Below are 13,900 nucleotides of genomic sequence, written 5' to 3' on the forward strand. Positions count from 1 at the left end.
GATCTACACCTACTTCAATGATGTTAGTCCACAGCGTAGCCAAATGTACACTGTCATCACCAACGTCATAAAGTTAAGTTACGCAGAACAAGGAACTTTAAACACAAACATCCACAACAAACCCAAAACTTTAGCCTTTTTTTACGGAAATGATAGAAACATTTTATTTCAAACAAAACAGCAATAGTGGGGACCGTAAAAAATACTTATCTTTTTGACACAAATATGAAAACATTCACTTAAGTCCACGAAAGGTTTGTTAACTTTTTCGAACACAGTTCATAGCTACCAAACGTCGTAGCATTCACATTTTCACTGAAGCTCACTACTGTAATCTTCTACTGGCAAATCGAATCATCGATCCATCAATGCAAGTCTTTGCATTCTCCACCAAAAAGTATTTTCCATAAGCGACGAATAATCTGTGCACATACCGCTGAATTACACAGGACAAATGACTGCTTTCAAATTGAAATAAATGCATTACTTTCACATCTGCATTTTTCTAGAACCTATATGCGACTATGTTGCTTCTTGTTACTGCAGCAGCAAAAGGACAAATTGTTGTCTGGTGATCATCCCACACAATATTTATAATAGATCCGTTGTTGATAATTATTATCCAAACACTGTTGAAAAAGCCATCCGCCCGCACACTAAACCCATGAGACGCACAGATCGGGAGTATATAATTGTGTGAAATACATAACAAAAACATATTTCAGGAAGCACTTTATAATTCAATATAGAAAAACATGCATATTTTGGCTATAATTAAAGTTTCTCGTAACATGTACGACGTCAACTCTTTGTGGCAAGTTCCACATTCATGCGTCACAGCATTGATCTTATGGCAGACAGAACAATTTCCACACTTTAATAGATTTCACTTAAAATGTTCATTACATTGCGTTTTGCAAATCAATTTTTCAATGTGTACAGGACGAACTGCTTCACAACACAGTTTTCTGAAATGGAAACTTTACTTTCCGATGTCTGCTTTTAATACAGTAAATCTTATTTCTTTGCGGATTCTCGACACATTTACTCCCACAAAATATTAGTCAACTGTTTTGAAGGACACATAAGAATGCCACCCTTCATGCAGCGTTCACACCGTGCCAGAGTCAGTTTTGATTTTGGAAACACCTGCCACATCAATTAACACTGTTACGTGCAGTATAAAAACAACCAAATATTTCAAGTAAACCACATATCACAATATTACTTTCCATGTTACCACTATCGATGCGCTTGTTTATAATACAATTACATTTTTCTTTCAAAAATAACCTTATCCGCGGTGCACACAGGCACATACTTCCCTATATGTCAATAGACATGTGCCCCCTGCTCTGACCTATAAGAAGCCTTTCCCTAGCACAGTTGTAGCAGCAACATCAAATGTATCGTGAAGAAAAGTAGTTTGTCAGAAACAGCTGCAGATAGTGGGCCTCATTACAGGTCACCGTTGCCAAGGTAACTTTCAAGCCCTTCTGTATGAATCGGGTCGGAAACGCAGGAGTCTTTTGCCGTATTTCCGTACTACATTAGGTTTAGCAAGACTCTTGGCGAATCGTGGAATTCTTGAAACCTGTCTCGAGTCCCGTGGCATGACAGATCTGCCCATTTAGGCCAAGTGGTCAATCTGTTGTTAAACAATTAGTCATTTATTCTTGGCAGTAATATTGTGCAATAGTGGAAATAGATCACTATTTTAGTGAGTATATTCAATCATTTGAAACTTCCGCCGTAATTGGTTGGTCAAGAACAAATTACTAGTCTGGGGCGTGCCACGCAGGATCTCACTGTTGTGGTTTAATTATTTAACAACAGATTGGCCACTTGGCCTAAATGGGCAGATCAAATGATTTATACAGGAAGAACCACACACAGGAGACTCATATATTTTAGCATTGAGTGCACAGAATATAAAATAATGATTGTTATCAAAATCGTGATCTAAAATGTATTGACTATTGAAAGCGAAGTTATGTAGTTATGGTTTAGTTGCTCAACCCATAGGAAGAGCACTTTTTGAGCGGCTTATAACATCGCCCACCTGAACGAATCCTCACAAAACTTTGCAGTACATGGCCCCGTCAAATCGATCCTGCAAAGTTTGTTTAGGTTTTGTCAAGGGTGGGCAAAGTTATAAGGGGTCCCAAAATGTGTGGTTTTTCCCATAGATGCAATGGAAAAATAATTTTGCTCACGCCTATAGCCCAAACTGCTGGACGGAATTTCACCAAATTTGTGGCAGTAGCGGCGACTTAGTCCGGAAAGCATGCGTTTGTAAATTTTGTGTAAATCCGTCTAGTATTCTTTTTAAAATGACCAAAAAGTAGGCCCAAAATAATTAGTGCTATCTGGGTCCGGACCGTGGACTCACTTCCCTGTCTGGTCCGCGGACAGAGCTCCGATTGGTCTAGGGGGTGGTGCGAGGTCCACGGACATCAGATGCACCCGCTGATTGGATGGTGAAGAGTGTGAGTTGCGTCAGATTTTTGGAAACGCCCTCCATGTTGGATTGGCAGCCATGCAATGGTGTCCGCGGATATCAGGGTGGAAGCATATTAACCCCTTAAGTGCCAAGGATGAGTATGCTTGTCCTTTTTGCATAGACTTGCATAATAGCCGAGCACTTAATGGGTTAAAAAACACAACATTGCACTTGTCAAACTAGTGTGCCTGTGGCCCGTGCCGCCTTCTTTTCCACACGACTGTGTGACAACGGTTGTTGTACTGTTATTCTTTTAGGTGTTTGTCTTTTGTTTTTTTTATTCTTATTTTTTTGCAGGTGGGTGGGTTGGGCGAAAAAGTAGAAGTCTTCTGCGGTCGTTGAACGACTCCTTTACGCTCCGTTCAGAGTAATGTGCGAATCGGAGACCCTTGTTGGCAGGGCTCATTTTATTTGCTTTTTGTGGCCTTAGGCCATTAATTGGGTGATGGCCTTGATGCCCATGTCGGCCGACTGGCACCGAAAAATTTGCAAATGCATGTGTTACCCACCTGTCCTGCTATGCAGCACTTCCTTCTCTTCCTTTTCTGCTCTTCAGATTGACACCTTGGTACTTTTGGCACCAGGGTGTGAGATCCTAGCTTGCCTTTTGGTTTGCCCGGTGGTCCCCTTTTTGTAGTGTGGCTAAAGGAAAGGGGGGGACAAGAAAACAGGAACTTAGGCAGGAAAAGGTGGGATAACAACTACTGTTGGTGTTCTGTACTTATTGTGCTGTATTAATATTGTACAGCTTCAGCGCCGCTGTACTCACCCTATGGGTCCTCCAGCTCCCGCTTATGTTCCTGCACCTTCTAGCTACATATGGTGCCCTTATTTCACAGTGCTGGCCCTTGTTATAGTCCTCCTCTTACTTTTATGTAGAAGCTGTGCAGAGGAATGGTACTTTGTAGGCGGCCTTGGTGGTCCTTTAAGGATGAAATTGAAGATTTTTGTATTATTATCAACAAGGATGTCCTGCCTGTGGAAACACACTGGACCTCATTACGAGTCCGGCGGTAACCTGCTGTTTTGTGCAGCTCGGTTACCGCCGGACTCATCTTACCATTCCTCCTCCGTGATTCCCGGAATAACTGGGGCATTACAACCCCGGTGACCCGGGAATTCCGGAGGCGGAATTCGGTAAATCCCCATTCCCATTGAGTCCCATAGGACTCAATGGGAATGGGGACCATGGAAACACCGACACCATCTTGCGATGGTGCCGGTGTTTCCGCGTCCACCTGCAGGCAGGCGGTATTAAACCCGCCAGGTCAGACCTGGTGGGAATGACACCTCCGCCTGCAGGACTCAAGATCAACCGGTATGGAAACAACGGTGGCAGCGGGTTTACCGCCATTTGGACCTGCATTTGGATTTCCCTAGTCTGTCTTGGTACCTGGAACTTCTGGTTTTTCGACATACGGCACTCGTCCCTGTACCCTCTACTTGCCTGCTCCTTGGTTCTGTCGACGCCCGCTTGTGTTTTTGATTCGGACTGGTATTTGGCTTGCTGTTCTTGACCCCTTGTTTTTTTACGCCTATACGGATTTCAGGCTTTCCTCGTTTGAGTTCCTTTCTTGTGTACTCTCTTTTTGTTACTTCCACGTATTTTGTACCAATAACTTTCTCAACCCTCGCTTCCTTGCGGGATAGAAGTGTTTCAGCCTCAGCTGCACCACGGGATAGTATCAGCATCCGCTGCATCGTGGGAATAGGAGTTCTCAGCCTCAGCTGCACCGCGGGATCCTGCCAGCCTCCGCTTCTACGTGGGAGTGTTGTGTTTTCCATCCTGGCCACCCCGTAGGCTTCGTTGAAGACCCAGACCCGGGCTCAGCCTCAGCTGCACTGTGGGAGAGATCTAGTGGAACTATTGTGGTACGGTAACTTGTGCTTCATTTTTTGTTTACTTTTTGGTTAAGGGAAGTGGGTCACTACAAACCATACGGGTTAGATAGGAACTTTTCTCTCACGTTTGGCTATCCAAGGGATATTATTACCTCCTCATACTGTTTATCTAACATAGGGGTTTAGGCTATTATTTGTATCATTGACCCCTCTGTCTATTCTGTTCTCACGCAGTGGTTTCTGTTACAGGAAATTCCACGACTACTGACTAGAGTCCTTGTCCTAATAGTTCTGGGTCTTGCCACTAACCTCACAGGTTAGTGCAATAGATATCTTGCTCGAATTTTGTTATAATAATTCAGGTTATTAATTACTGTATCTTTCTTCACAGCCACAAGGTCTCCAAGGATTCCAGTCTTTCGATTAATCAATCTTTCTGTATGTTCCTTTGTACATTCAGAGAGGTATATTGATAGAAAGAATTCTTCCTCTAAACTATGGGGTCAAGTTTGTGAGGAAGAATTCTGACAAGATCAAATGATTTATATACGACGAACCACACCCACGAGAGTCATATACTTAAGCATTGAGTGCAAATAATATAAAATAATGATTGCAATCAAAATCGTTTTGTAAAATGTATTGAAATGTAAAATGTATATACTATTGAAAGCGAATAGCTAGGCAAAGATGGCCGCCCGCATTACATAGGCTTTTTGCATCAAGCATGAGTTACAGTCATGTGACCGGAAATAGGATGGCTCTCAGTGTGTGTAGAAATAGAGAATGCCCAATGTAGCATATTGTAATTTCACCTGAAGAAGTCCCAGAGTTTGGGGTGGAAAGCGTGGCGTGAGTAAAAGCGTCTCAGGATTACTCATTTTGTTTGTAAGTCTATGTTGGCTGAATTGATTTTAAATGAATATTGAACAATCAAGGAAAATAAAGTTACATGTTTTTGCACGTTTTACCTCACCAAGGAATCTTTTATTCCTGTACTGGCTAGTGATGTTTGCTGCTGATCACAAGGCAACGACATGGTCGGAATAATTGTCAGAAAGTTCAACATGGTTTTGTCCTACAACCGTGACAAAGAGCACCCGCTGAGTATAGGCTTGTGCACCACTATGTGGGAACTAGTTGTTTGCATATATATATATTACATTGCCCGAGGTAGCGGGCATGTAGTTATGGTTAAGCTGCTAAACCCATAGGAAGAGCACTTTTTGGGTGGCTTCATACATTTTCTCCCCCTGGACGAATCCTCACCATACTTTGCGAAAAAAGTATATGGGCCAGTCTGAATTTTTTTTTGCAAAGTTTGGTGAGGTTTGGTCAAGGGGGGGGAAAAGTAATAGGGGGGGTCCCAACATTTCTTTTTTTCCCATAGACATAATGGGAAAAAAATTCCGTCACGCCTACCGCCCAAACCGCTGGACGGATTTTCACCAAATTTGCAGCAGGAGCGAGGCTTGGTCCAGGAAGCGTGGTTTTGTTAATTTGGTGTAACTCCGTCCAGTAGTTTTTTTTTAAACAACCAAAATGTAAGGCAAACAAATTTGTGATATCTATATCCGCTCTGTGGACTCACTTCCCTGTTCGGTCTGCGGAGTGGCCTCAGATAGAATTGTGGACTCCCACCAGCCCATAGTGAGATTGGCATATGAAAGCGCAAAGAACTGCCCATGGCAGTCCCTTGTACCTGATGAAAAAAAGTACCTTAAAAAAAAAACATTATTGGTCAGACAGAATAACATCTCCAAAATCATATTACTGTGAGAAAACATATTTAAGGATGTAGTTTGTAAAAAATATTTGCATGAATTGACCCACACTGAATGATCAATGGACACATACACGGATACAATATCCAGGGTTGCCAAAGCAAAGGCATCTGACCAAGGAACCTCATGTGATGTAATAAATCCTTAGGATCCTTCAAAAAGGAAAGAAAAGCAGAAACTAACAAAATCAAGGTTTCATCAACATATTGTGATATGTTCTCCATTAATGATCCTGACAAATTGACAATGGGTCTACCAGGTGGCTTGACAAGGAATTTATGAATTTTGGGCACAAAATAGATGGTAGGAATGATATAAGAGGAAGGAACAAAAAAGTTACTAAATCACCATCAATCATGCCTGCCTCATTCCACCTGGTTACTAATGCTCTCAATTCAGATTGCAACCATGGAAAAGGGTTAACTGTCAACTGCAAATAGCACCTGTGATCTTTAAGTCACCTAAAAGCTTCGGCAACATAGTCTACACGATCAAGCAGCACTATATTAGAACCCTTGTCGGAGGGTTTAATCACCACATACTTCAGAGCTTCTAATATTTTTAATGAATTCAGTTGGGACCTGTTAAGATTGTTCCCTCTTGTAGATAATGACGTTAATCGTAATTTACTTAAGTCTGCTATGTAGAGATCATGGTTACATGTAGTTATGGTTAAGCTGCTCAACTCATAGAAAGAGGACTTGTTGGTCAGCTTATAACTTTGCACCCTGTGGACGAATCCTCACAAACTATGCAACAAAAGTATATGGCCCCGTCGGAACAATTTCGGGAAGTTTGGTGCTGTTTCATCAAGGTGGACAAAGTTATGGGGGGGGAGCGGTCCCAACATTTTTGAAATCCTCATAGACACAATTGGAAAAAAAATTTGCTCTTGCCTACAGCCTAGATTCCTGGTTGGATTTGAAGCAAACTTGAATGAGGAGCGGCGACTTGGTCCCGAAAGCGTGCACCTAATTGCAAATTAGGTGTATACGAGCCAGCTGATTGGTCAATTAAAAACCTGAGGTGTGTCAAAACATTTGAAACAGATGCCATGCTGGATTCGCAAACAGCGCCCGAAGTCCATGGATATCGCGGTAAAAGCATATTAAAAAACACAACATTGCACTTGTCAAACAAATGAAACAATCTCCGGGGAGGTGAAGGTTGATGAGGATGGAATGGAATATGGCCATAAAATCCAAACATTGGGTGTTTTACACCCCCAAAGTCCACGAGGTCTAGGGACAGTTTAGTTTGTTTTAGTTTATTATTTGATAATGCGCACCAAACCCAGGGGTAGCCGGGCACAACAGTACAAGAATACTTAAGCTTGGTTACATACAGTAAATGCATACATGTTATAACAGTAATTACAGTGCAAATGTACATCAGATCACACAAGGGGAGGGGAGGGGAAGGTCTATATTACAATTTTCAGTAGAGAACACATTTCAAAGTATTTACATGCCTAAATCCAAGGTAGAGGCCGGGGACCAGTTTAGTGGGTGTCATTAGTCTGGAGCCAGCATTTCACTTTATATCTAAATCTAGAGTATGGCTGATCATCTCTTAAAGCAGATGGAAGTGCGTTCCAGGCCTGGGCAGTTCTAACAGGGAAGCACGCACCGCCTGATTTTGTGAGTCTAAATCTAGGAATTTCTAGCAGAGGGTGGCTGGAGTCTCTAGTGTGGTGGCTGGAAGTTTTTCTAGTCAGTCTAGCTGCTATATATGGTGGCGCTGTATTGTTGAGTCCTTTGTGGGTGATGGATAGCGTCTTGAGGAGGATTCTTTCACTAATTTTTAACCAGTGGTGATCCTTCCTAATATTAGAAATATGCTCTCTGCGGGGTATGTCTAGGGCTGCTCTGAGAGCATTGTTCTGCAGAATTTGCATTTTATTTATGATGGTTTTATTGGCACCTGTGTACAGGGCATTACAGTAATCTAATTTAGACATTACTAAGTCGTTGGCTAGTGTGATGCAGTTAGTTTTGGAGAGGTAAGGTCTACAGGCCCTGATTAATTTGCAGGTGTAGGCTGTAGATGAAGACAGGGAGTTGACTTGTTTTTTGAGGGATAGTGCAGAATCAAGCTAGAAAGCCAAGGGTTTTAACCTCGGTTACCACCTTGATTATGTTACCGTCTATATTAAAGGCCGAATAGCTAGGGCTATGTTTTTTGAGCTAGGCCTAGGTTCGCAAACATCCCAGAGGTTCGGGGGCAAACATGTATATTTCTGCATTAAAGTGTCAGTGAAAAGCACTTTCTGGATGGCTTATAGCTTTGGCACCACTCGATGAAACTGCATGCAATTTTGCAGTATCATTACACACCTGACCCTTCAGCAAAGTTTGGTTATAAATGTGGTGCCGTTTGACGAATCTGCACAAATGTTTGCGAAAAGATTTAAGACCCAGATCTCAATGTTTTTGCTAAGTTTGCTGGGATTTTGTCAAGAGGGGGCAAAATTAGAGAGGCAGTCTCAACATTTTCAGATGGCTTATAACTTTTTTGCTGATTGACAAATCTGCACAACAGTTTTCAGAAAGATTATAGACCCTACCTTGAATGTTTCTGCAAAGTCTGAATGGATTTGTCAAGTGGGGGCTAAGTTATAAGACCATTTTTTGTAGGTACATTTTGACACTTTTAAATAAATAAACCATGGGCGGATTTGCAGCAAATTCGTGCAAGCAGCATTGGCAAGGACCCGAAAGCATGGTTTTGCAAATGTGTCCGTGTTTTATTTTTTGAAAGTGTCATGATGTAGGTACAAAATATAGTGATTGTAACGCTCACCTGGCTCCCACGGAGGCGCTGGTCTGGTCTGCATTGCTGTGGCCTCTTCAAGCGTGATGTGCAGAATTCGGACCACCGATTGAACAGGACCCACAAATCTTGCTTGTCTGGCCCGTAGGAATATCCTTCTGCAGATGAGAAAGGGGATTAACTGTCTGCTGAATAGTGTGCTTGCTCCCCCCTTTCCCCCTTCGTTCTTCTCTGACTTCCTCCAAAACCCCCGGTTTAAGCTCACCTTATGGTTTGGCAGGATGAACTCTCCATCCTGCTTCTGGTGCAGGGGCGCGCGTTCGTCCAGTTAATTCACTGGTTTTCAGAATGGCGCTGGCAAATCCACTTGACTTTTCTGAGCGATACGCCATAAGTATGAAGATGCAAAAGTTCAAGTGTGAGCCTCCTTTTATGTTGTTTTTCCTAACCTGTGATCTGTCCTTTATTTCAGGTGCAGAACAAAGGCGATGCGTTGAGGAGTTAAATTGCCGGTGGTAAAATCAGGTGAGTTAGTGATGAGGGCGACCCCTCTAAATGTCTTTATAATTCCCCAGTAATATCTTTTGTCCTTTCCCCATAGGGGCCGGGGTGCGGTACCTGCCAAAGATGCGGCGCCGACCCGAGATGTAGAATGGTTCACCAAGAAAAGCCGGTAAGTAATATGGCTGAAAATTCGGCTTTCCTCTTGTGTTCCCTTGCTCACCTTTTGTCTCTTCTTCTCTCCCCTAGGTGCAGAGATGTGGCGACCGGTGCTGAGAGCCGCGATGGATCCGGGCGGCGTCTCGGGAACAGGTGAGTGAAGCGCGGCGCTGCAGCGAGCAACGCGGTGCTTTTAAATGGAAGTCTTCCTTCAGGAATGCTGGCATGAAGATTCCGGATGCAGGTAAGAAGGTTGAATAAGTTCTTGGTTTTCACCTTTCTCTTCTCTTCTTTCCTTACAGGTGTTCCAGGTTCGAGGCGGGCTTGGCTGGAGTCCAGGTGCAGGAGCAGACACGGTGAGCGTTCAGCTGCTGGGATGCAGAACAACGCGAAGCACGTGTGGCTGTCCGGGCGTGGCTTAAATAGCCTTGGAAGAAGTTCCAGGTGAGTATTCTTCCACAGCCCCACCCAAGTAACAAAATAGTTCCTTCAGAAAAATAGTCCCTCCTAAGCCTCATTTGGCTTGGCTCTTCATGCAGCATGGTCTGCATCAGGTGAGTGTGCAGCATGGTCCGCTTCAGGTAAGTGCACCAAACACTTCTCCTTATGAGCCTGGCGCCTATGGCGCCAGGACTGATGTCCAACATGAGCCTGGCGCCAACGGCCCCAGGACAGAGTCCAAAGAGCCCCTATAAAGGGCCGCTGGGCTTTTACCCGGGGGCGTGATGCCTGCTCCCAGGGGTGCTGGGCCTGGCCTGGTGCTCCGGGGGTAGGCATCATGACAGCACTCCCCCTCAAGGCCCCTCCCAAGGTCGTTCCCTCAGGAGGTTTCGGTTTGTTCGGGAAATTCCGATGGAACCTTTTTACTAGCCGAGGTGCATGTACGTGGTCGCTGGGTTCCCAAGATCTTTCCTGAGGCCCGTACCCCTTCCAATCAATTAGATAGAAAAGTTTTGATTTTGAGATCTTAGAGTCCAAAATGTTCTTCACCTCGAATTCAGGCTCCCCATCTATCTGGATTGGTTCTGGTGGCTTTATTAATCTGGTTCCTGGTTGCACTGGTTTCAAAAGCGACACATGAAAAACGGGGTGTATCCGCATGTTAGCTGGTAGATCTAGCTTGACTGCCACTGGGTTAATTATAGCTTTGATCGAGTAAGGGCCTAAATACCTTGGATTAAAAGTCTGAGGTCCCTTGAGCGATAAGTGTTTGGTAGCCAACCATACTTGATCCCCTATTTGGTATGGAGGCGCCTCCTTTCGATGCAGATCCGCATTCTTTTTGTATTTCCCTTTCGCATGTTGTAAGTGTGCAGTAGCATCCTTGAAGGCTTGAGTAATCGTAGAATGCAAATGGTCCACTGCAGGCATTTCGAGGCTCAAAGGTGAGTCCAAGTCTGAAGTACGAGGGTAATGTCCATATAGGGTATAAAAGGGGCTCTGACCAGTTCCAGAGTGTATCGAGTTATTGTATGCATATTCAGCCACCCATAAAATATCCTTCCAATTACCCTCCGATTGGTGCAACATACATCGTAGATATTGTTCAAGGGTCTGGTTCGTTCTCTCCGTCTGACCATCGGTCTGTGGGTGGTGGCTGGTTGAGAGTCTTACGTCGATTTGTGCCAGTTGACAAACACTTTTTCCAAAAATGGGAACTAAACTGGCTTCCCCGATCGGAGATTAGTATGGACGGGAATCCATGCAGACGGATGATATTTTCGAGGAATTCCTTGGCAAGAACAAAAGCTGAAGGTAATCCTTTCAACGGAATAAAATGGGCCATCTTGGAAAATAAATCCACCACAACCAGAATAGTATTGTATCCATTACAAGAGGGCAGGTCCGTGATAAAATCTAGTGACAAGGTGTGCCAAGGTGCTGGTGGAATGTCTAAGGGTTGAAGAAGACTGGCGGGTTTTGTTTTTTGACCTTTGTTTTGGGCGCAAACTCCAAAGGACATCATGAAAGATTTAATATCCTTTCGCCAGGACGGCCACCAGAATTGTCGTTTAATATTTTCCTCTGTTTTGGCAATGCCAGGATGTCCTTCCATCAGAGTATCGTGATGACGGGAAATAACCAGTTCTTGCAATTCCTTTTCTGGCAAAAATAAACGTCCTTGGAAGTAAGGTAAGCCATCGTTGATTGAAAAGTCAGACCCCCTTTTGATCCAATCCTGCAAGGCTGAAGAGTCCAGGAATAGTTTTACCCATGCTTGAATGTCTTCAAGGGTTTGTAAAGTGGTTATCCCCAAGATTCCTTGTTCGGGAATTATAGGCACAGGTTCTGAGTTTGTGTCCATTTCTCCCATTCCAATTCGAGATAGCGTGTCCGCTTTGCCATTCTTACAGCCGGGACGGTAAGTGATTACAAAATCGAACTCAGCAAAGAATAAAGCCCATCGGAGCTGTCGTGAAGACTGAGCCTTGGCAGTTTTTAAATATTGTAAATTTCGGTGATCAGTGATCACGGTGATGGTATGCCTGGCGCCAAGAAGATAATGCCGCCAAGCCTTAAAGACGGACTTAATGGCTAATAATTCCTTATCGGTGATTGCATAATTTATCTCCGGCGGCAAGAACTTTCTGGACCAAAATGCTACGGGGTGCAGTTGGTTGGTTTCGGGGTCTCTCTGAGACAGGACAGCTCCCATGGCTAAGCTGGATGCGTCGGTTTCGACTATATATGGGAGATTAGGACGCGGGTGTTTCAAAATAGGTGCAGACGTAAATTTAGCTTTTAATTCCTGAAAGGCCTGTTCAGCTTCCTCGGTCCATTCAAAACGTTTATTCTTCAGCAAGAGTGCAGTGATGGGTTGCACCACCCGTGAAAATTCCGGGATAAACCTGCGATAAAAATTGGCAAAACCAAGCATGCTTTGGACATCTTTCACCGAACTAGGTGATGGCCATTTGAGGATGGCATCCACTTTCCGTGAGTCCATTCGGACCCCTTTATGTGTCAGGATGAATCCAAGAAACTCAACCTCGGTGGTATGGAAAATGCATTTTTCCAGCTTTGCAAACAGTTTGTGCTGGCGCAATTTCTCAAGGACGGCCCTGACATGTTTTCTGTGATCTGATTCCGAAGAGGAGTACACCAGAATGTCATCGATATACACGACAACACAGACATCGATGAGTTCCCGAAGGACATCGTTCATGAACAATTGGAAGGCAGCAGGCGCGTTGCACAACCCGAAAGGCATCATCTGGTATTCAAATAGTCCATATTTTGTACGGAAGGCCGTTTTCCATTCGTCGCCTTCTTTTACTCGTACCAGATGATAAGCCCCCCGGGGATCTAACTTGGTGTATATGCAAGTGTCCTTCACCTGGTCAAGGAGTTCAGGGATCAAAGGCAGAGGGTAACGATTTTTAACAGTTATCTGGTTCAATGCGCGGTAATCGATACAAGTTCTAAGGTCGCCTTCTTTTTTTGGCACGTAGAACAAAGCCGAGGATGCCGGAGACTTTGACGGGCCAATGAAACCATTGGCTAGGTATTGATCTAAATATTGTCTCAAATGCAGATTATCCGGCTCAATAAGGGCATAAATCCTGCTACAAGGGGGTTGTGCAGCGGGCGCCAGATCGATTTGGCAATCGTACGATCTGTGAGGAGGTAACGTGTTGGCCTGTTCCTTTTGGAAGACGTCCTGAAAGTCTTGGTATTCCGGAGGTAGTTGCATGGAGACAGAGGTTACTGATGCTAGACTGATCTTCAGATTTTCTGGGTAGCAGGTTCGTGCACACTCCGGAAAGGTTATTCTCTTCGCTCGCCAATCAATTCGATGATTATGTGTCTCTAACCAAGGGATTCCGAGAATAACCTGAAACTGTGGAGCCTTGATTACATCAAACACAACTGCCTCCCGATGGCCGTCCGGACCTACAAGTGTCACCTCAGCTGTGGAATGAGTTACCGGTCCCGAGGCAATTTCGGTTCCATCAACTGTGGTGATGACATCTTTGCTGGTTTTAGGACGCAGAGGGAGGTTAATCCTGGAGGCCAATTCACGATCCACGTAGTTTCCTATAGCCCCACTATCGATGTATGCCTTTATTGCATGCAACCGCTTAGGCTGTTCCGGATCTACGAGGACCATTGGCACAATGAAATGCGAGGTCTGAGAGTTTGTTTTCAAGCTCGGCAAGCGGACCCCTACGCTTGTCGGGCGGGGTCGTTTCCCGATACAGAGGTTTCATGGATTTTATCAGCAGCTCCTACCACCTTCCTGGGCGGCCTTGCCGGGCAATCTCGTAGAAAGTGTCCAGAGGATCCACAATAAAGACATAAGTGCATCTGCCGTCTTCTTTCACGTTCCTTTTGAGTT

Source organism: Ambystoma mexicanum, chromosome 9 (assembly GCF_040938575.1).
Source record: "Ambystoma mexicanum isolate Mex_15411 chromosome 9, UKY_AmexF1_1, whole genome shotgun sequence".
Lineage (NCBI taxonomy): Eukaryota > Metazoa > Chordata > Amphibia > Caudata > Ambystomatidae > Ambystoma > Ambystoma mexicanum.